At 44.5% G+C, this 27,995-nt stretch overlaps 1 long non-coding RNA gene across 1 annotated transcript; it reads left to right on the forward strand.

Annotated features, from left to right (window-relative positions):
• Positions 1-337: 337 nt before the first annotated feature.
• LOC140714738 (uncharacterized) lies at positions 338-27,991 on the forward strand. Its single transcript, XR_012095988.1, has 3 exons — positions 338-453; positions 23,372-23,471; positions 24,606-27,991. It is a non-coding gene; the product is annotated as an uncharacterized lncRNA (long non-coding RNA).
• The last annotated feature ends 4 nt before the right edge of the window (positions 27,992-27,995 follow it).

Raw genomic sequence — 27,995 nt, forward strand, 5'->3', positions numbered from 1 at the left:
TTGGCAATATTGCAAAAAATAGAGAAGACTAAGAAGCAATGATCAGTTTTCTGTGAGGATCAAATCCCAAACCATGATCAATCAAATTGAAATATTTCTGTGCATTAAGTTATCAGAAAGAAATGATTTAAATCCTAGGTCAAACCTTTTTTAAAACCCAGCTTTTTTCTCCCTCTGTGAACCTCCACTAAAGAGTTAATTATGCAACTGAAAGCATTGCCAGTTTCAAATGAATATTTATCTCCAAGGTGTTCACAGGGTGAACTTAACAGTGTCGGAACAAACATTCTTTTAAGAGAAGTCACATGGCCTTTGGAACTGATTGCTTTTGAGTCCCATTATTTCTTTCAAAGCGACACACACAAAATGCTGGAGGAGCTCAGCACCCATGGAAAAGAGTAAACAGTCGACATTGCGGGCCGAGACCCTACATCAGGACTGGGAAGGAAAAAGGTGGGGTAATTAGAAGGAATAAAAGGGTGGGGTGAAGAAAAACCTGCATTTTATTTGTGATTTCTGTAAAAGTGCTGGAATCCTTTACTCATTTAACCTTAACGTCAAAAGACAAAGCTATGTGAATTAACTGCTGAAGTAAACGTGTCCAATTCCTGAACTGGTACCACCGGGGAGGAGGTACAGGAGCCTAAGGGCCCATACTCAATAATTCAGGAGCAGTTTCTTTCCATCCACCATCATATTTCTCTGTGATCTATAAACTCATGAACGCTAACTTCTTATTCCTTTATTTCTGCACTATTTTTCTAATTTATAGCAATTTTATGTCTTTGCTACCTAACAACCAATTTTATGTCATCTAATGGTAATAATTCTGATTCTGATCCTGTAAGATAGGACAATCGTCTAGAAATTGGTCCCCTTTGCACATTCTTTATACATCACAAGCACGTATAGAAACGGAGCTAACAATTGTTTCTGGAAATGATCCCAGACACTTCCAGAATCAGAATCAGGTTAACCAGGCATAATCGCAGTGGGAGGCAGGCACATGTAGTAAAACCATTTGGCCCTCAGCAACCATTCCTGTGTGTAACATCAGAAACTAGATGGGAAAGGTGTGACCTATGACCTGGCCTTTGCACTCACAGTGCAGCTAATTAGCAAAGGAGTGCCATTTAAAGGTATTTTTCTTACAGCTTACTTTTCCATTGTCCAGAAGTATCTCACTGGAATTGAGAACGTGGGGGATCTCATTGAAACCTACCAAAAGTTGAAAGAACTAGACAGTGTGGATGTGGACAAGATGTTTCCTTTGATGCGGGTGTCCAGAACAAGAGCGCACAGCCTTAATATTGGGGGCGACCCTTTAGAACAGAGGTAAGGAGGAATTTTTTTAGCCAGAGAGAAGTGAATCTGTGGAATGTTCTGCCACAGACAGCTGTGGAGACCACGATCATAGGTATAGTTAAAGCAAACATTGTTAGTTTCCTGATTGGTCGGGGCGTTAAAGGTTACGGCGAGAAGGCATATGGGGTTGAGTGCAATTGGGAATCAGCCATGATGGAATGGCGGAGCAGACTTGATGGGCTGAATGGCCTAATTCTGCTTCTTAGGGTCCTATAATTTAGTTCAATATTTTGGGTTGACAATGTTCCTTTGAATTGCATATCTACGGTGGGAGACACCTCCAAACGTTTGAATTGTTCTTTTGTCATGTGCCCTGTCGTACGACGTAGGCCATCATTGGCGTGGACAGTTCTTGGCAAAATTCTCTGCAGAAGTGGTTTGCCATAACAGATGACCCCAGCCATTATCAATACTCTTCAGAGATTGTCTGCCTGGCCTCAGTGGTTGCATAACCAGGTCTTGTGATATGGACCAGTTGCTCACACGACCATCCACCGCCTGCCCCCATGGCTTCACATGACCCTGATCGTATTGGAGTATAAAAGTTGCATTGTTTGCTGTGTAACCAAAACTATGTAGTCAGCTTTGAACTTGCTATTTGCTATGCATGTATCCAATTTAGTAGGAGAATGAAATCTTAAGAATGTAGAAGACAATGGTGTGTTAATGAGAGGTAGCTAAGAGATGTAGATTAGAACAGGATTAAGTCAATGGGTAGAAACAATAGTGGCGGATGTACTTGTGATACGCAACTGTAGACTGATTGGATATGCTAAACCAGGAGATTGCTATAAAAAATGCTATGTACAAGGATTGGTGGGCAATCGGTGACTAGCTCAATGACTGTCTCAGCTTTGATTTGCAAATTAAAGTTTAATACTTTTTGAAGGATCTTCTGCGTCTCCTGGTCGTTTGTGGGGCACGAGAAACCACGACAATCGGGGGGGGGGGGGGGGGGGGGTTAAGCAGGTGACCTGCTGGCTAGCAGAAGGAAAGAGCATGCTATATGTACCTCCTTAGGGAGAGTCCTATCTCCATCCGCCCTGCCACCTGAGAATGTTCAAATACCTTTGCTAATTACAGGCTGCTTTGAATTTATTTACAATGGTACACACAGTTGCCTGGGTTACTGCAGGGAAATTAACTGTCTGATGTATACGCAGAATTCTCATGGTCACCATTTTGAAAACTGCATAGCTCTGTGGGTTTTGAAGTTCAGTTTAATGCTTGCAATTTACAGTAAAATCTGAAGACCAGTTCTTGCTTGAATTAAATCCGTTATATTCTCATAGACCCAGAATATATCCTAACAGACTTGACAATTCATGTTCTCAGTATTATATATTTATTTATTTGCTTGGTATTACTATTATTAGTATTTATTTGCACAGTTTGTCTTCTTTTGTACATTGGTTACTTGTTAGCCCATTTCTTTGTTCTACTGTGAAAGCCCACAAGAAAATGAATCTTAAGGTTGATAATGGTGACATATAGGTACCTGGATAACAAATTTACTTTGAACCACTTTGAATGTTGATCTAAAAGTAAATAAAGGCAAAATAATTTTGCAACTAATTAACATGTCAGGGAACATCTATGAAGAAAGAACCTTCATAGCATACTCCTGGCTAACGTTCAGTCTCTGCTGTGTGAACTGAGGGCCAGAATCTCCTACCAGCGGGAAAAAGGGAATTCAACGTTTTGTGTTTCTTGGCGAGCTGGCTGACGGAGAAGATACCAGACCGTGCCATCGAACCCTCTGGGTTCTCCCTGTTCTGGGCAGACAGGTCGAAAAACCTCGCTGGGAAGAGTAAAGGAGGTGGGGTATGCTTCATGGTCAACAGTGAGGGCCCCAGAATGTGCATGCACTCAAATCCTTTTGTTCCCCAGACCTGGAACTCCTGGTGCTACTGTGCACTAGGGAGTTCACGGCTGTTCTCGTCACCGTGGTGGACATTCCGCCGCAGGCTGATACTGACCTGGCTCTCAAGGAATTGTACGAGACTATCAACACGCTGGAGACTGCCTTCATCATCGCCGGTGACTTTAATCGAGCGTCGCTGACAAAAGTCTCTCTCAAGTTTTGTCAGCACATCCAGATGAGCACTCATGGAGATAACGCACTTGACCACTGCCACACTCCCTTACAAAGCTCACCTTCCACCAGCTTTTGGAAAATCAGATCACTCTTCGATCCTGCTTCTGCGACGTTCAATCCGAAGCTGAAACAAGAGGCGGCCATAGTTAAAACCGTCCACTGTTGGTCCAACCGATCGGCCTCCATGCAGCAGGACTGCTTTGGTGACGTTGTCTGGAATGTCTTCCATGATGAGGATGTCTCCGAGTTCCTGAGGGAGTCACGTGCTTCATCCAGAAATGCATCGACAACGTTGTCCCCCAGAAGTCGGTCAGGGATATCCCGAACCTGGATCAATAGTTCCATGCGAGTAGCACTTACTGTGTGACATCAAGCTTACATTGCTGGAGATCAACTAGAGCTCAAGAAAAGCAGCTACAATCTGTGCAAAGCTATCAAGGCTGCAAATCAACAACACAGGGTCAAGATTGAGTCAAGATTCACAACGAATAGCACATGTGACTTGTGGCGAGGGTTGCATACTATCACAGACTTCAAAGCCAAACGTTGTGGTGCTGCCAACATCGCGGCCTCTCTCCCAGACGAGTTCAATCGCTTTTACACTCGGATCGATGTCGCTAGCTCTGAGCCTCCGAGGAAAGCCACCGCTACAACCTGCAAGCTGGTCATCTCGGAGGCTGAGCTACGCAGATGTTTCCGTCGAGTGGACAGTCGCAAGGCTGCGGGGCTGGATGGCATCCCAGGGCGAGTACTTGGGATGTGCACGGCACAACTGGCAGATGTGTTTACAGACATTTTTAATCTCTCCCTCTCCCAGTGTAAAGTACCCTCCTGCTTCAAATTATCCACCATTGCCCCTGTGAGGTTACCCACTTTGGTGGCAAGAACAGGAAGGCAGATTACTATCTAAATGGAGTCAAGTTAGGAAAAGGGGAAGTACAACGAGATCTAGGTGTTCTTGTACATCAGTCAATGAAAGCAAGCATGCAGGTACAGCAGGCAGTGAAGAAAGCTAGTGGCATGCTGGCCTTTATAACAAGAGGAATTGAGTATAGGAATAAAGAGGTCCTTCTGCAGCTGTACAGGGCCCTGGTGAGACCACACCTGGAGTACTGTGTGCAGTTTTGGTCTCCAAATTTGAGGAAGGACATTCTTGCTATTGAGGGAGTGCAGCGTAGGTTCACAAGGTTAATTCCCGGAATGGCGGGACTGTCATATGTTGAAAGATTGGAGCGACTGGGCTTGAATACACTGGAATTTAGAAGGATGAGAGGGGATCTGATTGAAACATATAAGATTATTAAGAGATTGGACACACTGGAGGCAGGAAGCATGTTCCCGCTGATGGGTGAGTCCAGAACTAGAGGCCACAGTTTAAGAATAAGGGGTAGGCCATTTAGAACAGAGATGCGGAAAAACTTTTTCACCCAGAGAGTGGTGGATATGTGGAATGCTCTGCCCCAGAAGGCAGTGGAGGCCAAGTCTCTGGATGCATTCAAGAGAGAGTTAGATAGAGCTCTTATAGATAGCGGGGTCAAGGGATATGGGGAGAGGGCAGGAACGGGGTACTGATTGTGTATGATCAGCCATGATCACAGTGAATGGCGGTGCTGGCTAGAAGGGCCAAATGGCCTACTCCTGCACCTACTGTCTATTGTCTGTTGTCTGTTGTCTATTGTACCAAAAAAGGCCAAGGTAACATGCCTGAACGACTGGCGTCCTGTCGCACTCACCTCAATAGTAAGCAAATGCTTTGAGAGGCTTGTCAAGGACTACATCTGCAGCATGCTACCAACCAAAATGTATCCCCTACAATTCGCCTACCGACACAAACCGATTGACAGATGACACAATAGCCACTGCTCTACATGCTGTCCTTACACATCTGGAGAAAAAGGTTGCTTATGTAAGAATGCTGTTGGACGACAGCTCAGCATTCAACACCACAGTTCCATCCAGGCTCGACAAGAAGCTCAGAGGCCTGGGCCTGCACCCTGCCTCATGCAACTGGATCTTGGACTTCCTGTCAGATTGCCAGCAGGCTCCCTCACCTCCACCCCTCTGACTCTCAATACAGGAGCCCCCTCAGGGCTGTGTACTGAGTCCCCTCCTTTACTCTCTGTATACTCATGACAGTATCGCCACCCACAGCTCCAATCTGCTAATTAAATTTGCCTACGACACTACATTGATTGGCCCTACCTCAAACAAGAACGAGGTGGCCCACAGGAAGAAGTAATCTCTCTGACACAATGGTGTCCAGAAAACAACCTCTCCCGCAATGTCGGGAAAACAAAGGAGCTGGTTGTGGATTACAGGAAGAATGGGGACTGGCTAACCCCTATTGACTTCAATGGATCTGGGTTTGAGAGGGTAAACAGCTTCAAATTCCTCGGCATCCACATTACCAAGGACCTCACGTGGTCTGTGCACACCAGCTGTGCAGTGAAAAAGGCACAACAGCGCCTCTTTCACCTCAGACAGTTGAGAAAGTTTGGTACGGACCCTCAAATCCTAAGAACTTTCTACAGGGACTCAACTGAGAGCATCCTGACTGGCTGCATCACTGCCTGGTATGGGAACTATACTTCCCTCAATCGCAGGACTCTTCAGAGAGAGGCGCGCACAGCCCAGCACATCTGTAGATGTGAACTTCCCACGATTCAAGACATTTACAAAGACAGGTGTGTAAAAAGGGCCCGAAGGATCATTGGGGACCCGAGTCACCCCAAACACAAACTGTTCCAGCTGCTACCATCCGGGAAATGGTACTGCAGCATAAAAGCCAGAACCAACAGGCTCCGAGGACAGCTTCTTCCACCAGGCCATCAGACTGATGAACAGACTGATTTGAGTGTACTCTATATTACATTGACTGTTCTATTTATTACAAATTACTATGATTGCACATTGTACATTTAGATGGAGATGCAACGTAAAGATTTTTACTCCTCATGTATGTGAAGGATGTAAGAAATAAAGTCAATTCAATTCAAGGTTAAATTCTGAGGTCAAGGACCTTACATCAGAAATGGGACAGAGGGAAAATAAAATATTAGTTTTACACTGCAGAGGGGGTGGGGAAGTGGTAGACAGGACAAAGGAATATATCTGATTGGATGAGGTCAGTGTTGCTGAGGTGATTACATTGTTTACAGAGATGTCTGGTTAATGTATTAATAAAAGCAGCAAGTCAGAGAGACAGTTGAGCAGAAGGGTCTGTAAAAGCTGTGAAATGTGGATTGAGAGTTGTTCCTGAGAGCAGAAAACAGGAGGAGAATGCTGTAAATGTGTGAAAGGTCAGGAAATGTTTATAGAGAGAGAAAAAGAAAAATGGAGTTAATATTATCGAAAAACGATCTTTCTTTTGAATTGGGTTTTTCAGTTACAACAGGAAAAGCAGGTTATCTGAAATTGCTCGTCTCAGTGTTCAGGCTGCAGCATGAGCCGTTGATCCTTAAGCTGACATTGGAATTGTTGGAACAGTGTAAAAGGGCATGGTTCAAGGTGTGCGTGAGATGGAGAATTTAAGGAACAACTGTAAGTTCTGAGTCACTCTTGTGGAATGAATGCAGGTGCTTCACCAGGCTCGATGGCAGCTTCTATCCTGCTTTTACTCGAGACTTGAACAAAGCTTTTATGAGATTAACTTCATTTGTCACACGTACATTGAAACATATGGTGAAATGCGTCATTTGCATCAAATTAAATCAGCGATGATTGTGCTGGGCAGCCACACTTCCGGTGTAAACATGGCGTGCCCAAAACTCACTACCCCTGACCCATACATCATTGGAGTGTGAGGGGAAATAGGAGCCCTCAGCGGAAATCCAAGGTCTTGGAGAGAACATGCAAACTCTTACAGGCAGCATGGGAATAGAGCCCAGCTGTTGATCGCTGGCTGTCACTGTGAGGCGAAGTGCTAATCGCTTCCTTAACATGCCGCCTGATGAATTCTCGATCTCCCAATCTACCTTGTAGTGGCCTTTGCACTTTATTTGTTTATCTATACAGCTTGTTCTCTGTAGTTAGAACCACAGAACATTACAGCACAGAAACAGGCCTTTTGGCCCTTCTTGGCTGTGCCGAACCATTTTTCTGCCTAGTCCCACTGACCTGCACCTGGACCATATCCCTCCATACCCCTCTCATCCATGTACCTGTCCAAGTTTTTCTTAAATGTTAAAAGTGAGCCCACATTTACCACTTCATCTGGCAGCTCATTCCACACTCCCACCACTGGCTTTGTGAAGAAGCCCCCCCCCCCCCCAATGTTCCCTTTCACCCTTAACCCATGTCCTCTGGTTTTTTCCTCCCCTGGCCTCAGTGGAAAAAGCCTGCTTGCATTCACTCTATCTATACCCATCATAATTTTATATACCTCTATCAAATCACTGTTTCAAGATTCAAGATACAAAGCACATTTATTACTTATTTTATTTATTGAGATACAGCACAGAATAGGCAGTTCCGGCCCTTCAAGCCTCACCGCCCAGCAACCCACATTTAATCCTGGTCTGATATTGGGACAATTCACACTGATCAATTAACCTACCGGTCAGCACGTCTTTGGATGGTGGGAGGAACTGGATCACTCTGAGGAAACCCATGCATTCACAGGGAGAACATGCAAACTCCTTACAGGCAGCAGCAGGAACCATTTATCAAAGTATGTTTGCAGCATACAGTCCTGAGATTTGTCATCCCCACAGACAGCCATGAAACAAAGAAAGAAAAACCATGGAGCCCGTTCAGAGAAAGACATCCAAGGATCAATGGTTCAAAGGTTTAATTTAATTTCAGTGAATGTATATCGAATACAACCTGAAATTATTACTCTTCACAGACATCCATGAAACTGGAAAAAAACTCAAAGAACGAATGACAGAAAACATTAGAAACCTAAGCCCCCTCCCCCTCCCATGCACAAGCAACATCAAAGTATGAAACCTCTCCCCCTCCTTCCCAGCAAACGCATCATCCCCACCATCCACCACGCAAGCAATAGCAAAGCCCCCAGAGACAATGATCTACAGTCCATCTGAAACTATTGTTCATCCCAACACTTTGTCAGCTCAATCAGGATACCTCTCTCACTAGGGAGAGAGAGAGATTGCTCCTATAGCAAGAAGAGAAACCAATAGCTCGCTGAATAAACTCTTCAAAGGCTCCCAGCTGTGTACTGGTATTGATTTTAACTGGCACTTTGAAACAAACTCTGCCATCTTCATCAGGGATGAGGCCTGGGCTCGTCTAGTCCGGTGGTATTTATAACCCATCGTCCATCCCTCCTGATTGGTTAGTGCTCATCCAATCAGGTTTCCGCTGTCCCACCTTGTTTACAATTGAATTCCAGTTCTTGCTTAGAGTGAGACCTTTGCCTTTGTTGAAATTATTTTCCTCTAGTTTTATTGCAATGGCTTCCTTCACCAGCTGGTCCCAAAAGCCATTGGCGCAGCGCAGTAGTTTTGTGCCATCGAAGTCAGTCCTATGGCCATTGAGAATGCAATGTTCTGCTACCACTATTTCTCTCAAATGGATACACCTCTCTCACTCCTTGCTGGGGGTTTCCACGCTGCATTTTGTCTGGCTGATATACACTCCTCCACATTCACAGGGGATCCTGTAAACGCCAGCCGTCCTGAGTCCCAGGTCATCTTTGACCTGCTTAAGCTGTGATTTGAGCTTTCTTATAGGTTTGTGGATGGTACTAATCCAGTATTTCTTCAGGACCCTGGTGATCTTTCCAGAAACTGTGAAAGTATAGGGAAAACAGGCAGCAGCGATGGGTTCCTTCTTGTTCAGATTCAGTTTATTGTCATTTAGAAACCACAAATGCAATGCAATTAAAAAATGAGACAACGTTCCTCCAGAATGATATCACAAAAGTATATGACAAAACAGACGACACCAGAAAATCCACATAACGTTTGGCAATCCCCAATCCAGAGTCCGGAGAGGCTGCTGCGTATTAATATCGCGCTACCGTCTAGCGTGTTCCCCGGAAAGGAGCTCCAAATCCACCAGACAAACAAGACCAAAAACTAAAGCTACAAGACCTGCACAAAACCACATAATTACAACAGTGCAAACAATAGCATAATTGATTTTAAAAAAACAGACCATGGGCACAGTAAAAATAGTCCAAAGATGTTAAAGGAATGTTAAAGATGTTAAGGATGTTCAAAAGAAATCACCACAGTTTCCACAAGTCCCCAGGGTCCCGACAGACTCACCATCCCACGCCGGTGGCAGAAGGGAATACCCCCGCTATGGACTTCCACGGCGCCGCCCGACTCAGCCTCACAGACGTAGCACACAATGAAAGCTCCATCAAACCCAGCCTCGCAGACGCAGCACACACTGAAAGCAACCTGACCGCAGCGGACTCCGAGTCCGTCGAACCTCCGAGTCGACAACCATCCCCTCCAGCACAGCTTCTCCGAGCACCGTCCTCTGCTGAGCGTATTAAGACGGCCCCACCAATGGCCATCGGCAATGCGACCCCAAGGACTGGGGGCCTGTTCTTCCCAGCAGAGACCTCGACCTCACAGCAGCAGCAGCGACGAAGAAGGTCTTCCTGGAGATTTCCAGATGTTCCTCCGTGCTCCCACGTCCGCTTTTCATCCAATTATGATTGCGCACGGCACCCTGCTTCACAAATAACAGATAATCAGCTCTGGAGTGGCCTCTGCAAGCTGCGTCGCGCCGCCATCTTGCTGGGAAGGAGGGGGAGAGGTTTCATGCTTTGATGTTGCTTGTGCATGGGAGGGGGAGGGGGCTTAGGTTTCTAATGTTTTCTGTGGATGTTGTTAGGTTTCCTGGTTTTTCCCGATTGATTTTCTTCACTTTGTAGCCATTCTGTAGGAACATTGTGCATAATTGTCTTATTTCCTCGTGGAGATTCTCCAGGTCCAAAATAGTTTTTGCACAGTTAATCAAAGTAGAAAGAACTGCTCTACATTAGAAGGTGTGATGGTGGCTCGCTGTATTGATGTTACAATCTGCTGCGTCATTTCAGTCAGCGACATTGGTGAGGAATCAAGTCGTCCACAGGGCCGCAGTCGAAAGACGCATGTCTTCCAGGCCTGGAGATGTCAAAACACCAGGCCGCTCGGCGCATCTGAGAGCAAGAACCCACCGCCTGTGAAGAACCATAGTTTAGGCTGCAGCTGTAGATCGTGGACTCCGACAAGACTCCAGCCATCTTGAAAAGAAGAAAGGAGACATGAGAAGAGAAGAATAAACTGTTAAGTGGACAATCTGGAAGAAGTCGCCTGGGTCTACAAAAATCTCTGGTGTTGTCAAACCCCCAACAGAATAAGGGCTTGATAGAGTAGATGTGGAGAGGATGTTACCTATGTTGGGGGAGTCTAAGACCAGAGGACACAGCCTCAAAATAGAGGAGTGCCACTTAGAACAGAGTGAAGGAGGAATTCCTTTAGCCAGACAGAGGTGGTGTAAATCTGTAGAATTAGTTGCCACAGGCAGCTGCGGAGGCCAAGTCATTGGGTATATTTAAGGCAGAGGTTGATTAGTCAAAGCATGAAGGGATATAAGGAGAAGGCAGGAGATTGGGGCTGAGAGGGAACTGGATCAGCCATGATGAAATGGTGGAGCAGTCTCGATGGGCCAAGTGACTTAATTCTGCTCCTATATCTTATGGTCTATAAGAACATAAAGAAGCAGTAAAACTACAGTGCGGCAAAATCAGTTTCCTTGCAGCTGAGGGATAAACGTTCCTTCAGGGACCAATAAACAATAGAAAAACTCATGCAGATCACTCTCCTGAGGCAGGAACAATGGCCTTCTGTCCAACATAAACTGGTTTCCACAGCTATTACCCTCCAGTATTGCAGAACCTTTTACAGGAACTGTATTTAACACTGAACTTTCCCAATACTAAAACTGATCCATAAATATTTCTACAATATGAGTGTGATGGCAAGAATAAACACACTGTCGGTGCTGCCTTCATCTGTCCTAAACTTCATTACTGAGTATCACTAATTCATTTGGACATCAGTGCGGACAAATTGATTGCACTTTCTGCATCAGGGCCAGCAGCATTCAAATCCTCTCTGTAATATTTAAATGGTCATTGGTACAATCTTCTACCAAAGCATTCATTCCCCTTATCTCAGCCTCGTTCATCAGTTCTACACCAGTCACAGAGATAAAAGGTAGTTATAGCTCCTTGTCAATACAAATTGTGTAGCAACACACACAAAATGCTGCAGGAACTCAGCAGGCCAGGCAGCATCTGTGGAAGAGAGTAAAGAGTCGATGTTTCGGGTCGAGACCCTTCATCAGGACTGGGAAGAAAAGATGAGAAGTCAGAGTAAGGAGGTGGGGGAAGGGAAGGATGAAGTACAGGGTGGTAGGTGACAGGTGAAACCTGTAGAGGGGGAGGAGAAAAGCAAAGAGCTGGGAAGTTGAGTGGTGAAAGAGATGAAGGGCTGGAGAAGGGGGAATCTGATAGGGGAGGGTAGAAGACCATGGAATAAGGGAAGGGGGAGGAGCACCAGAGGGAGGTGATGGGCAGGTAAGGAGATGAGGTGAGAGAGGGAAACAAGAATGAGAGAATGGTGAGGGAGAGGGGGGACAATTACCAGATGATTGGGAAATTGATGTTCATGCCATCAGGTTGGAGGCGACCCAAACGGAATATGAGGTGTTGCTCCTCCAACCTGAGTGTGGCCTCATCGTAGCAGTAGAGGAGGCCGTTGACTGACATGTCAGAATGAGGATGGGAAGTAGAATTGAAATGGTTGGTCACTGGGAGATCCTGCTTTTAAATTATATAGAGTAGCGCAGTGCAAGATCCCTCTATCGTCTTCTGAATAGACAGCCATAAGCTGGGGTCAGACGTCCATAAGACCATAAGACGTAGGAGCAGAATTAGGCCATTCAGCCCATCAAGTCTGCTCTGCCATTCTCTCATGGGCAGATTTATTTTCCCTCTCAACCTCATTCCCCCATCTTCTCCCTGTAGTCTTTGATGCCCTTAAAGACTATTATGACTAATAAGACAGATATGTCTAGAGAATCCATATTAAATGGAGGTACACACACAAAACACTGGAAGAACTCAGCAGGTAAGGAGGCATTTATGAAGGGAAATGAACAGTCTATGTTTCAGGCCAAACACTCAAGACTGGAAATGAAGTGGAGTGGGAAAAGGCAGAAGCCCCCTTCTTTTCCAGTCCCGATGAAGGGTATCAGCCCGAAAGGCCGCCCTCACAGATGCCGCCTGACCTGCTGAGATCCTCCAGTATCTTGTGTATGTTACTCAAGTTTTTGTGGCGGACTTGGAGAAGATGTTTCCTATAATGTGGGAGTCTAGGACCAGAGGGCACAGCCTCAGAATATAAGGCTATTCCTTCAGAACAGAGATGAGGAGGAAATTCTTTAGCCAGACAGTGGTGGATCTGTCAAATTCATTGCTACAGATAGCTGTGGAGGCTAAGTCATTAGGTATATTTAAAGTGGAAGTTGGTAGGTTCTCTGCTCGTATGTCTTATGGTCTTATTTCTAGCATTTGCAGAATCTCTTGTGCCTCTGTTTGCAGATGTGTTTTACTTGGCTCCCAAATATGAAGGGACATAGGTACTGAAAATGTGGGGGAAAAAACTGAAAATGCTGGCAATGCTCAGCTGGTCAGGTAGCACCTGTGGAGGAAGAAACAGATAATAATTCACTCAGTGAATCTTGTTGGAAGTTGGGAATCAATGCAGCATAGGAAGCATGGGATGAGTAAAGAAAGAAATAGGAAAGTATCTCATGGGGCAGAAAATGAGGTGAATTATCAAAAGGGTTAATAGTGCAAGGCTAAAGGGGGTAGTGATGGGATATAAAGAGGAAGTGTAAATAGCAATAGAGGAACCATTACTGTAAAAACATGCTCGTTATTCCAATAAAATGGGGGAGTGGTTATAACTGGAACTTGCTGAACTCATTAAGTAATTCTGTAAAGAGTCAAATTGTAAGATAAGATGCTGTTCAACAAGATTCCACTGCGGTTCACTGGTACAATGCAGAGACAGAGTGGGAGAGGAATGGAAAATTAAAATGACTCTCAAAAGGTCAGGCATGAAGGCTGTGTGGATGTGTTCCAAAGACCAAAGAGCTATTCTGCATCTGTTCTCCTCGGAGTACTGGAGAAAGTATTGAGCGGTCTCTGCAGAGTCGTGCTCTATAGAGGAAAAAGCTAAGCAACTGAGAAGCAGGCCTCTCATCCCCACCTGCAACTAAAACATCCTCCCCACTACTGAGCACGTGCAGCGCTTCCACGAGAAAGCAGACCCGTCATCAAGAACCCCCACCATCCGGGCCAAGCCCTATGTAAAGACATGTTACTAGTGTCATTGCAAAGGAGTTATAGGAGACTTATGCCCCCCACCGCCAGGTTCAGGAACAGTTATTACCCCTCAACCATCAAGCTCTTGAACCAGTGCGAGTAATGTCAATCACCACATCACCAAACCGAACATTCAACAGAACCTATGGGCTCACTTTCAAAGACTCGTCAATTCATGTTCCCAGCCTTATTTATTTATTCATTTATTTGTCTGTCTGCCTACTTATTTATTTGTTTGTCTGCTTGTTTATTTACTATTTGCTCAGTTTCCCTTCTTTGGCACACTGGTTGTTTGTCAGTCTTCTTTAGTGTGCAGCTTTTCATTAATTCCAATGTGTTCTAACTGGTTCCTTAAGGCTGCGTAGCCGGGCTGGGAATGGGGATAAACGCTCTCTAATTAGTAAATGCCCCCAATGGTGTGTGTCTCAAGTACTCTCTGATAGCCAAGTGCAGCTCCTGGCCTTCGCGTATGGCTTAGCTACTACCATTTCTACTGGCAGGAGAAAGGGTAAAGACATTGTTACTAGTGCCTTAAATCCAGTCGCTTCAGGCTGTGGGAGTTGTGATTGGCAGCTCATCCAGGAGAAGGAAAGCTCTGATCTCAAATCTCCCACCCTCGGGGAAGGTTCAGGAGTAAACCCCAAGGACAAAATCCGGAGCTGGAGTCCTTAGGGCAGTTTGACGCTGACTGGCAATTCCTGCGATGCCACTGGTGCCAGACTTTGGACTCATCAGCTGCGTGGAGAGGGGAAGCCTGCTCTTCATACTGTACTTGCCCTGGCTTGCATATCATGTAGACAGCTGGGACGCGGCCTCCATCATCGACCTCGGCCAACAGAGGGGCCTCGATGTGTTCCATTGTGAGTGCCTGCAAGAAAATGAATCCCAAGATGGTGCATGGTGCATTTATGTACAGTACTTTGATAATAAATTTACTTTGACTTGATATTGTCGTTAAGCCAGTGATGAGAAATGGAGCAGTGTTAAAGTAACAAAAGGAAATGTTCTCAATGAGTAGTTAGATCAACAGATTAAATACTTGACACTAGATACTAGACGATACTAGAATTACAGACTTGTTACAACAAAGAAGGAGGCTACTCAGCGTGTTGAGTGTATGACAGCTCTCTGTAGGGAAATCTGATCAGTCCTATTCACCAGCTCTATCCCTATAGCCCAAATAGCTTGTTTCTCTCATGTGCCTGTCAAATTTGCTTTTGAACTTAATGAATACGTCTCTTTCCTCTACCCTCATAGGTAGTAAGTTCAAGTTAATTGCTTCATTACAAAGTTCTTCTTTATATCTCCCCTATAAATCTTAAATCTCTCTTCCTTTGTCATTGTGTCTTCTTCTGTTTATCTAATCCCAGTGTGTGCACGGTTAGCAAGTGTCTCCATAATCTCCTTTGCTTCAAGGAGAGCACTAACATCTTCAATGCATTCATGTAGTTAAAGTCCTTCAATGCGGGACCATGGTGCAAAATCTCTTCTGTGCCTCAAAAATCTTTGCTAAAAGATAATGAGAACTGGATGCAATATCTTCTCTTTGGCAGAACCAGAGTTTTATGAAGGTTTAGCAAAATTTCCAGCATTTGCAGAATCACTTGAGACCATAATTTTTCTGCTCCTGTATCTGAGGCCCAACATGACAATTGTTTTTCTAAATTTTTTCTAGATACATCCTACCTACCACCTTCAGAAGTCTTTATACATAAACCTTACAGTTCTTTTACTTCTCATTACCTCAATTACTTCACTTTTCTTTCCCATACTAATCAATTGGAGTCTTCTGAATGGACTAGCAGTCTTCCCATGCCTCTGTACTCCCCCCTCAACCCTCGGCTTCTGGCCCTGATTGCCCTCCTCACCCACAATTTGATTCTCCAGTGGAGCAGCACAGTATCGTAGTTGTGTCTATGTACAACTACATAACAATTAAATAAAAGCACACATGTGGGAGATGGCTTTAACTGGTGTATTCACATTGCAGTGACAGACAGAGAGAACAATGCGCATGCATAGCCAACAGATCAATACGTAGCGCTAAGGGGGGGGGGGGGTCATCGCTCTAAAAGAAATAGATTCATACATTACACTTCCTCCCCCTTTAGATTCATGCAACATAAACTGTATTTGTACAAAACATTCAATTTCCCTCTCACAACCTACATTCGAAGTACACATGTTTTCACAATAACAGTCCATAACTAACTTCACAGTTCTAAAGGTTCAGTCTTTGGGTGGTGCTCTGTTTCTTTCAGGATAGCGCCTCTGGACCTGTGGTGTGGCATCAGGTTTGGCAGGTGTCTTGTCTAAGACGACATTTTCGGTTTTCAGTGTTACATTGCTGTTGGTGAAGCAATCATCAGTGAGAGGTAAGTCCGGTGACTACAATGTGTCCGCCTTGTTGGATGTAGTCAACTCAGGCGTATCCTTCGGTTGAGCATCCAATATCTGGTCCTAATGATGTCTCCATGTCTGATCTCCAACACCCACAGAGTACATCAGTGGTCCTGTTCTTGTAGCTACCCTACTGGGTCTCCACTTGTCTTCTCGGTAACCATGCGCTAGGACTTTCTGTCCAATCACACATCTTGTTGCTACTTCACTTGGCAACTGGCTGAACTGTTTATTCTGCACTTCCCTCTGTAGATCTGGTTTCAGGAGGTCTATGCGAGGTCTCAGATTCCTGCTCTTGAACAGCATTGCAGGTGTTTGATTTGTCATCACATGAACAGAGCTCTGATGACACAAAAAGGAAGTTGTCCACCTTGTGCTGTAGAGAAATGTCCTCCTTGTCCATCGCTCTAATGGACTTCCTGAAGGTTTGGATAAAACTTTCAGCTAAGCCATTCATTGCTGGGTGGCGAGGAGCTGACTTGAAATATCTGATGCCAATTTTCTTCATGAACAGTCTGAATTCTTCTGACGTGTATTGTGGCCCGTTGACACTCCCAAGTTGTTCTGATTGGCTGCTTCTGGTAAATATAGTTCTCAGAGTGGAGACCGTCTTTGCTGAGGTGGTTAACTCATCTACCAGAAACACAGGGCCCACGAACAGCCCAGTGAAGTCAATATGTGCTCTTTGCCAGGGTGAAAATGGCCACTCCCATGGATTAACCGTGCCTGTGAGGGTACACTTTGAAATTTTGGCATCCTGAACAGCTTTTGGCCAAGTCTTTGTTCTGTTTATCTATTCCCTTCTCAAACACCTCCTGATCAGCATAAACCAACCGTGACAGCCTTTACTTGGTGCTACCATTTGGGCTGTAGTTGCCTGCTGATGCCACACTGAGAACTTTGATTGAGTGCCAGTCTAGTAGGATTTTTCTCAACCATTCACATCTGAAAAGTACTGGCCCTCTACTTCTCAATATATAAAGCTCTAACTATTGTGTTTGGCCTCCATACATCGCATTTACTTTTAGTTTGCCTTTGGGAGACACTTTCTCACCTGTGCAAGTCTTTAGCATCACTGAGGTCTTCTCTAATGGTATCTCAGAAAACAGTCTGTTGTAGTCAGCCTCTAGAATTACAGACAAAGCTAACCCAGTATCCAGCTCCATTTTCAGTTTTACACCAGATATATCTATTGGCATCCAGATGATTTTGTGATCTGATTCAGTTATACTATGCAGTTCTAGGCATGACAGTTCATCTTTGTCAGTCTCTATGTTGTCTGATTCTGTTTTACATTCGGTAACTTTATGCATTTGCTTAGTTTTGGGTCTGAGATTTTTAATTCGGTTGTGCCGTTTGTCTGCCTTGCACACTCTCTCTATGTGACCTTGTCTGTTACGCTTTCTGCACACTTTTCCCATCATTTGCATCATGGGAGTATTTGCCACATCGATAATATTTTTGGTTTTTGCATCATTCAGGAACATTTTGTGCATTTCATATTCTAATCTCCTTTTCTGTAGTTCGGCTGCAGTCTCTAATGATATTGGAATGGTCAATCCCCATTCTAAGGCTAGATCTCTTTCTGCCAGTAGCCTTGTTTGAGTGCTTTGACTACGCATGACATATACAATCCTGTCCCTTAATGCACCAGAAAGTCCATCTCTAAATTCTGGCAGAGTTACTGTGCTGGGAAAGTTTGTGCAGAAAGGCTTTCATCTTTTGACTGGTTCCTTCTGTAAAATGTAAACCTCTCAGCTATTACCAGCAGTTTAAGGTTCAATTGGTTTTATAAACTTGTAACAATTTTGTCAAATATCTTGCCTGCTGGCTTTCAAGGGTGACTAGGTTGTGTAAGTCTTACTTGTCGTATTTTCTGTTGAAGGAAGCTTTCTTTATTTTTGCAGTCTTGGCCTCAGGTGTCTCTGCGTTATCATCATCGTTAGGCCTTTTATGTCCCCTACCACCTCTTCCAAAGAAACTCTCATGCGACGTTTGTTTTTCACTCATCGAGTAGTTGTAGATTAATGCCTGCCTGGTGACCTTGCGTGGGTAATGACTTCACGCGAGTAATGACCTCGCTTGCTTTCAAGTTCAACAGTGGGTGTGACAGGGAATGAGGAAAGGTGCAGCTGACTCATATCGTTTAATATCGCCAAATCATATTGTTTCCTCGCGGCCCGGTACCGGTCCGCAGCCGGTGGTTGGGGACCATTTGGGCCCAGTAAGCTAAGAAGTCTAGGCGCTTTCTTTTGCTCCTCAACGTTGTTTGCATTACTATACAGTTCAACCCTCTCAATATATGACTCCCAGCCTTCATTAGCACTATCAAATTCGTCCACTTTCCCGACTGTTATTTTCACTTTAAATTCAGCGTGTCTTTCACTGTTACTTACAGGTCCTTCGGCTTTCTCGTGCTGTTTAACTCTCGCTGTTTTGTCCTGTAAACCGTCGGTGCAGATCGTGATATTTTCCGGCATTCGGGTCCTTGCTCTCTGCCCCACTACACATCAATTAAATAAAAGCACACAGCCGGGAGTGGCTTTAATTGGTGTATTCACATAGCAGCAAGAAAGAGAACAAGGAATACGTACACAATGCTGGAAGAACTCAGCAGGTTAGGCAGCATCCGTGAGAAAAGAGTAGCCAACGTTTCGGGCTGAGACCCTTTATCAGGAAAGCGAACAATGTGCATACATAAACAGCAGATCAATACGTAGCGCTAAAGAGGGGGAGGTCATTGCTCAAAAATAAATAGAAACATACATTACGGTAATGGTTAGCCCAATGCTTTACAGTATCAGCGACATGGGTTCAATTCCCACCACTGCCTGGTGAAGGAGTTTGTACATTCTCCCTGTGACCGTGTGAATTTCCTCTGGGTTCCCTGTTTCCTCCCACAGTCCAAAGACATACCAGTTGGTAGGCTAATTGGTCATTGTAAATTGTCCTGTGATTAGGCCAGGGTTAAATTTGGGGTTGTGTGGCTTGAAGGTCCTATTCCGCACTGCATCTCAAGAAATCAAAAAAAGAATGAAATAAAACGATTCATTTCACTGTATGTTTCGAAACAGTGACAAAAAAAGCTGAACTTTAAAAATATGATCTGACAGAACGGTGACGCAGACTGAGTGGTCTACCACTGCTTTTCTTACCTTCTTGCTTATTTTCGCCTCTTCTTTGATCAAACCTTTGACCACCACATCTGAACATTCCTTGCACATATCAGAGTCAATGATCAACTGAGCTGCTGCAAAGCACCTTGGGGTAATTTCAGATTTCAGACTTCGATTTATTTATTACAAGTACATGGAAACATACAGTGAAGTGTGTCATTTGCGTTAACAGCCAAAACGCACAAGGATGGGTTGGTGTCACCATACATTTCAGTGCCATCATAGTATACCCCCATGTTTGCAGAACAACACAGAATACAGTAACAAAACAAAGCATGGCATGCAACAAAGCAACAACAGCAAAACAAGCCCTATTTCTCTCTCCCCCAGTCTTCATATCCTCCAAGACAGCCCATCTTCTTCATCAACACACACAAAATGCTGGAGGAGCTCAGCATGTCAGGTAGCATTTATGGAAAAGAGTAAATCAGTGACGTTTCAGGCAGAGATTGACTGAATACTGTTCAACTGTACTTATTTCCATAGATGGTGCCTGGCCTGTTGAATGTGTTGCTTGGATTTCCAGCATCTTCAGATTTCCTTATGTTCATATTTTTCATCACATTGGACTTATGGATTCACAGATACCGAGCCTCAGCTTCCTCAGTGGACTCACATAGATTTCACAGACCCACGGTCCTCAATTTTTGGACTTTGCTGGCTTCAATCCGGAGTTCCATCAAACTTCAGGCTTCAATCCAGACCTCCAATCGATGACTATTGAGGTGTTCTGCAATTTTAGAGGTGCTAAGTTTTTGTTAGAAAGTTAGTTGGGAGTTCAGGGAGCAGATTGCAAAAGAACATGGTGAATGGTCGGGCAAAGGATTTCTCTGTAGGCCTAGTCCCAAGCTGGCATTGAACTGTCATATTATCTCATTACCATCAGACAATGTGCTGGGGGAGTTCAGTGGGTCAGCCGAAGGCGTTGACAAGTTCTTCCCTCCCACATATGCTGCAAGACCTGTTGAGTTCTCCCAGCCTTTATTGCACCGGGTCCCAGCGTCTGTAGTCTATTGTGTCTTCATCTCGTCGTCACATTTGGTGAATGCTGCGGGCACTTGATGCCGGGCTGACGCAGTAGCCAATGATTCACACTGAAAAGTCAATTCACGCCCATGTCAGAGGCAAACCAATTAGGAAGAAATTCAGCAACTCCCAGTGATTTTCAGCCTCTTATTGCACATCTGTGAACTTTGTAAGAATAAGAAAAATTATTTAAAACGCGGGAATTGGCTAATTATCTCAATCCTGGAGATTCAACTGTTCCTGTTGGGATACATTGAAAGGTTTTCATTAAAAGAGATTCAAGTTCTATCGTAAAAGTCTGGAGTTCCCTTGGGTACATTAAAGATCATCAGTTCCATTTTATGAACTGGAAACACTGTTAATCACTGATTTCCAAGAATGCAGCTGGTGTTGTCAGGTCAGTTTTCCAAACTAATTTAACACAGTAATCTTTTTCTGGGAGATATGTCCACCCTGAAACCTTCTTGTGGGGCTTTGTGAAGTGGCTGAGGGTAAAGCTTGCTCTAGGGTCTGCCTAATTGTTAAAGACCTTGAACAAACTTCAGTCACTAATTTGTCTAAATGTTGGCTCTGGCACGAGGTATACAGAGGGGAAGACAGAACTGTGGTGCAATAGCTTCAACAAGTCGGAACGATGTTTCCTGGTGCCCATCCTGAACTTTACACCATTGAAATCTATTAAACAGAGCACTTATTTCACTGAATAGAATCTTGTCATGAAAGCATGCTTGAGTTAATGCGATTGGGCAACAGATGGAACCACCTCATCTGCATCTATGTCTAGGGGGAAAACGAAGTCAAAGAACTTTTGGGATCTGAAGTGTGAAAGGGCCACTTTGGAAGTTATTGTGCACAAGTACGGTGAGGTACCGGGGCACAATTAAAAACCGGATTGAAGCAACATCGCAGGCGCCTAGGTAGAGACAGTTGACAGAACATAGATTATATATAAATTATCCATGACAGCTAAGAGAGAGAGAGAGAGATATAGACAGGATGGTAGCATGGTGGTTAGCACAACGCATTATAGTGCAGTCGATCTAGGTTCAATTCCCACCACTGCCTTTAAGGAGTTTGTACGTTCTCACCATGACCATGTAGCTTTCCTCCAGGTCCTCTGGTTTCCTCCCACAGTCCAAAGGTGTACTGGTCGGTAGGTTAATTGGTCATTGTAAATTGCCCCCTGATTAGACTCGAATGAACTTGGGGGATTCTGGGCAGTGAGGCTCAAAGGGCCAGAAGCAAAGTTCCCTCTCATTTGTAACGCCCAGTGTGCGCAAAGATCTTGTACTGTGCAATTTTTACCCAGTGGCAACATGTGTGCACTGGCTAATTTCTTCAATAAAAACAGTATAAGCACCCCAGTTTCAAAATCTGTCAACACCGTCTGCAAAAGAAACCGGAAAATGAAATGTGGTTGTGTATGATCATGAAATATTCTTAGCGTGCCAACGAAGTAGAGGGTGACGACCTTTTGTGTGCTAGTTGCAAAAGATGTGTGTGTGCTTAGAGGGAACACTGGCCGGAAGGGCTTATTCCACTCTGTATCTCAATAAATAAATGGATGCATGGATGGACAGATGAATGGATAGATAGATGGACAATAAATAAATGCAAGACCTGCACAAAACAAAAAGACACGATTTGAGTTCAATCCATGGTAGTACAAGAGAAGGTCCATAGTGTTCTGTTACTTAAGTAGGATTAGGTATGTGATTAAGAACATGATTACCTCAATCCCCTTGCCTTCTTTTCTATACTACACAACTGGAGCCACCCTGAATGGATGGCCATCCATTCCCAGGCATCTCGGTGATTCCTCCCTCAACCCCCAGCTCCTGGTACTGAGTACACCCCTCACGAATGGTGCACCATTCAATCTTGACGTGACATTGCCTCTCTACTGACATGGCACTGACTTCCCTCTCTCAGGCACTTCACTCCAACCCTCCTCATTGCGCTGGGCACTGCATCACACCCACCCCTGCAGGCACTACCTTGTACATTTAAAGAGTTTAGCTATATTTGTCACAAGTACTTCAAAACATACAATGAAATATGTTGTTTGCATTAAATCAAATCAGCGAGAGTTGTGCTAGGCAGCTAGCAAGTGTCACCATGCTTTGAGCACCAATATAGCATGCCCACAACTCACCAACCCTAAGCAAATGTCTTTGGAATGTGAGAGGAAACCAGGACACCCAGAGGAAATCCAAGAAGTCGACTTTAATTTTAGTCAATACTCTTTCTTTTTTTATCTGCATTAATTCAACCCCTACGGAATTCCAAAGATTTGCCCACTTTGAGGGAAGAAATTCCTCTTCACCACTGAGGCGTATTCTGAAATTACCTCCTGATTCTAGGTTTCCCCAGAAAGGAAAAATGGTCTCAGCAACTACCCTGTCAAGGCCTCTCAGAATCTTACGCTTCAAAAAGAAAAAGCAACACACACAAAATGCTGGGGGAACTCAGCAGGTCAGGCAGCATCCATGGAAATGAACGAATAATCGACATTTCGGGCCGAGACCCTTCTTCAGAAAGTCTTCAGTAAGGTTAACTCCATGAATGTAGGTCCAATTTGCTGAAGCTTTCCTTGTAAAACAACCTTTTCATTCCAGGAATCAACCTAGGAGCCTTCCCAGAACTGCCTCAGCAGTAACCACATCCTTCCTTAAATATAGAGACCATGAGAGTGAGAGTACTCCAGGTGTGGTCTCACCAACAGTCAGTCCATTTAGAACAAAATATATTTCATCCATTTTTCAATATTTCCTTTTACACTTTGCAGTTGCCTTTTTATTTACTGTACTTGATGCTAACAGTATGTTTATTTCAAAGAATCTCAGACTCCTCTCTTACATTATGCTGCCTTCTCTTTCAAATCGTCGCATTTCCCCAGCGTATGTTCCATCTGCTAACTTTTTTGCTGGCTTGTTTCTTCCACAGGCTAAGGGCCTGCATTCACTGGAGCTTACAAGAATGAGGAGGGACTTAATGAAACTTATTGAGTATTGAAAGACCAAGATGGAGGAACCTCCTATAGTGGGTAAGTCTAGGACAAGAGGGCACAGCTTCAGAATAGAGGAATGTTCCTTTAGAACAGAGACGAGATGGAATCTCTTTAGACAGAGGGATATTTAACCTGTGGAATTCATTGACACAGAGGGCTGTGGAGGGCAAAACTTTATATTTAAAGTGGAAGTTAATAGGTTCTTGATTAGTAAGGGGATCAAAGGTTATGGGGAGAAGGCAGGAGAATGGGGCTGAGAGAAATACTAAATCATTGATAATCAAATGGCAGAGCAGACTCAATGGGCCAAATGGCCTAATTTTACTCTTATGTCTAATTTGTGCAAATAGAGAAAACATTGCAGATGGGAATGCAAAGCAATTGATAAAAACATGGTTGTAGAGCACCTTGTGTGATGGGACGTTCTATAGCAGTTACAGGTAATCAATGATTTTTGCAGTGTAATCACTGGGAACTGTGGCAACAAATTGTCATGCTGTGCCAACAAGCCCTGACACACGGGAATGTGACAAAGAACAGGTCAATTGTGTTGCTGTTTGTGTGTAAATACTAACCAAAAACTTCTCTCCATGAGATCTTTCTCACCCTCTTGGGTGGAAGGTTAATAAACACATGAGATTCTGCAGATTTTCCAGTCCTGATGAAGGGTCTTGGCCTGAAATATCAACTGTACTCTTTTCCATAGAGGCTTCCTGGGCTGCTGAGTTCCTCCAGCATTTAGTGTGTGTTGCTCGGATTTCCAGCATCCGCAGATTTTCTCGTTTGTGATCCTGCAGTGGCTGGAAAACTTGAGCAACACACACAAAATGCTGGAGGAACTCAACAGGTCAGACAGCATCTATGGAAATGAATAAACAGCCAAGACCCTTCATCAGGACTAGTGGTTAGTCAGGAGTGGGAGGTGAATTCACTCTGGTAACCTGTCTCCAGTAGCTAAATGAGGGATTGATGAGAATGTGGGGACAATGAAGCAAAGTGCAGGATTAGTGGATATGGGTGCTAAATGGCCACCATGGCATTCGTGGGCCGAATGGCCTGTTTCCATACTGTATGACCACATCTCTATGAACAACGTTTCCACAGGCAAGGTTCCCAAGTCGGGCCATGAAGCAATTCCTTTCATGTCTTTTATATATTTTTTTATTTCAGATATGGTTCTGCTATGATTAGAGCCTGCAATCTGCATTCTGGCAGCGTGACTTTGGGCTGATCGGGCGCTCTGGTGCTTTGCTGTCTCCAAGAGTGTTCCACGAGGCTGCAACCAAAGTGGGGGCACGGAGGTCAGGAAGGCAGGAGATGGGGTGCAAGCACATGCACGACTCCCTCTCTCATCGATCTCGCTGAGGGAGACTGAAATCATCGAGGCGAGTGCGGAAGGCCAGTGAGTGTTCAGTGTTACCTACTGGCCTCTCGTTTGCTGCTGCTGGAGAAGGTGTCAGTGTATGGCGGTCCCTTACACTCTTTCACTCACTACTCCCAAGGGAAGGTCCTTACATTTGAATTCTCTCTCTCTCTCTCAATGCTGTCCGCTGGAGCAATGTTTAATTGATGCGGATTGTAGACTTGGACTCTAATTCAGATTTATAATGTGTTCTAGTTTCTCGTTCTAGTCCAGGTTGCCCTTTTTGGTTACTACTTTTGGGTGATATTTGAATTAGGGTGGCCAGCAGATAATGAGCACTGAGCTGAACTGAACTGAAGAATCCCTATAGATTTTGTGTTTTTTATTCTGTGTTTTCACTCTTTTTTTGTTGCCATTTGTGTGTTTTTTTTTGCATCTTGGGGGAGGAGGGGTTTGTTGCTTGATGGCTTCCTTTGAACAGGTTGGTTCCATGGTTCTGCTTTGCTTCGTTGACTGTCTATGGTGAAGATGAATTTCAGGGATGCATACTGCATATATACCTTGATAATGTACTTTGAGTCTGCTTGGGTATCCTACAACCCAATAGCATGAACATTGAATTTTCCATTTTCAGGTAATCCACACACCCTGCGATCTTCTACCGCTTCTAATGATCCAATTAGTTCTCTCTCCCTCTGTTCAACCCGTCCATTCCAGTCCCATCTCCTACCCACACTCCACTCCTTAGATTCATCACCCTTCCCCTGCGAGTCCCATCAGCCCAATACCTACACAACATCCACCTACTTTTCCCTTCCTATCTCCTGGAACATCTGGTTTCATCTGCCCATCATCCCTCCCTTATACTGTATGGCTCCACTTGCCATCTTCCAGCCTCTCTCTCCTTCCCCCCACCATTCTCCCCACTTGGCTCCCTCTGCCATTTCCCTATTCTCCCCCCCCCATCATGTTCCCCCTTACCAACCACCCACCAGCCTCTGTCTTTAAACTCCAGGCCCACACCCCATTCCGGATCCATCTGCCCATCATCTAAAACCTCACTAGTTTCCATCTTTCCCTATCTCACCCCTCCTTCTCACCTCTTTATCCCGGCTATCCTCTATCCACAGTCCGTCCCGAGGCAGGGTCCTGACTCCAAGTGTCAACCACTCCTCAGCCTCACAGATGCTGCTTGACCTCTTAAGTTCCTCCAGCAGTTTGTTCTGTGTCCCAGATTCCAGCATCTGCAATCTCTGGAGTCTTTTTCTCGAGAGCAGTGCCTCAATGTAACCTTTTGCTTGAAAAGACAGAGTTAATTGGCGGATTGCTGAGAAAATGCGGATCTTCGGTGCAGGGAAGTTTTCAGGACTGGAGAGAAAGCAAACGCAATGCAAACAGCATAGAAGTGATGCTCCTGAGATATTTACCTTGGACAGGCGGAATACCGTCTATCTGACATCAGCTTTATCTTAGGAAAAGAATGCGGATGATGGGTGAATTGAACTGGGTGAATGAAGGCTTCACTGCAAATCAGTCAGAAGTTAATCATAACATTAAAACAATTCATATGACCTAAGTTACTCATGATTACTTCCCTGTTGAAAAGCAATAATTTATGCCAATGATCATGTGGTTGGTAATATTCTGGAGACTGTTTTTAAATTCACTATTCTGGTTCTCTGGCTACATCTGGTGATACTATCTAGTAAGATAGTGTGAGGAGCTTAGTCACAGTGGCCTCTCATTTCAACAAATGGTTGAAATGTTTGTCTTGTCTTTTACATTTTTCTTACGATTGCAAGACCCTGTTGGACATTAATAGTACAAAATAGTGACAGGCACATCTATAAGGGCCTCCTTACATGGTCTCCTCTACTGTCAAGATGAAGCCACACTCAGGTTGGAGGAACACCACCTTATATACCGGCTGGGTAGCCTCCAACCTGATGACATGAACATTGACTTCTCTAACTTCCGTTAATGCCCCTCCTCCCCTTCTTAACCCATCCCTGATATATTTAGTTTTTCTCCCCCCTCCTCTTTTTTCTCTCTTTCTGCCCTTCACTCTGCCTGTTCTCCATCTCCCTCTGGTGCTTCCATCCCCCTTTCTTTCTCCCTCGGCCTCCCCTCCCATGATCCTTACCCTTCTCCACCTCTCTATCCCTTTTGCCAATCAACTTTCCAGCTCTTAGCTTCACCCCACCCCCTCCGGTCTTCTCCTATCATTTGGCATTTCCCCTCCCCCTCCTGCTTTCAAATCTCTTACTATCTTTCCTTTCAGTTAGTCCTAACAAAGGGTCTCGGCCCATCTTCTCCCTATAGATGCTGCCTGGCCTGCTGTGTTCCACCAGCATTTTGTGTGTGTTGCTTGAATTTCCAGCATCTGTAGATTTCTTCGTGTTGACATCTATAAGGACCACTGTCGCCAGAAAGCAGCATCCGTAATCAAGGACCCCACCATCCAGCTCATACTCTCTTCTTGCTGCTGCCATCAGGAAGGAGGTACAGGAGCCTCAAGACTCACACCACCAAGTTCAGGAACAGTTATTACCCCTCAACATCAGTCTCCTGAACCACCGTGGATAACATCGCTCACACCAACACTGAACTGATTCCACAACCTATGGACTCACTCTCAATGACTCTATATCTCATGTTCTCGATATTTATTGCTTATTTATTTATCATTATTATTTTGATGTTTTTCTTTCTTTTTGTATTTGCACAGTTTGTGGTCTTTTACACATTGGTTGCTTGTTTGTCTTTGTTGTGTGTGGTTTCTCATTGATTCTCTTGTGTTTCTTTGTATCTACTGTGATTGTCCACAAAAGAAAATGAATCTCAGGGTAGTATATGGTGACATATACGTACTTTGATAATAAAATTTACTTTGAACTCAGTGACTTGTGGTAATATTATTTTGTGCCAGCATGTGTTGGATTGTAACCATACAGCACTGTGCAAAGGTCTTGGGCACGTATAGATAGCTAGGGTGGCTGAGATCTTTGCGCAGTATTGTACATGTCAAGTTGGAGTGGAGAGAAAGGTTGTAAATCTGGCGGGAGCAAAGGAGGTTGGGAATGGTGAGGGTAGAGCACCACAGGAGGGTTGTGGGACAGTTGGTTGAGGAGTGGCAGGGGGTGGGGGTGGTGTGGGTGCAGACACCCCCAGTTTTGAGACGTAAGGCAAGGTCATTT

The sequence above is a fragment of the Hemitrygon akajei genome, chromosome 22 (genome assembly GCF_048418815.1).
Source record: "Hemitrygon akajei chromosome 22, sHemAka1.3, whole genome shotgun sequence".
NCBI classification, from domain to species: Eukaryota; Metazoa; Chordata; class Chondrichthyes; order Myliobatiformes; family Dasyatidae; genus Hemitrygon; species Hemitrygon akajei.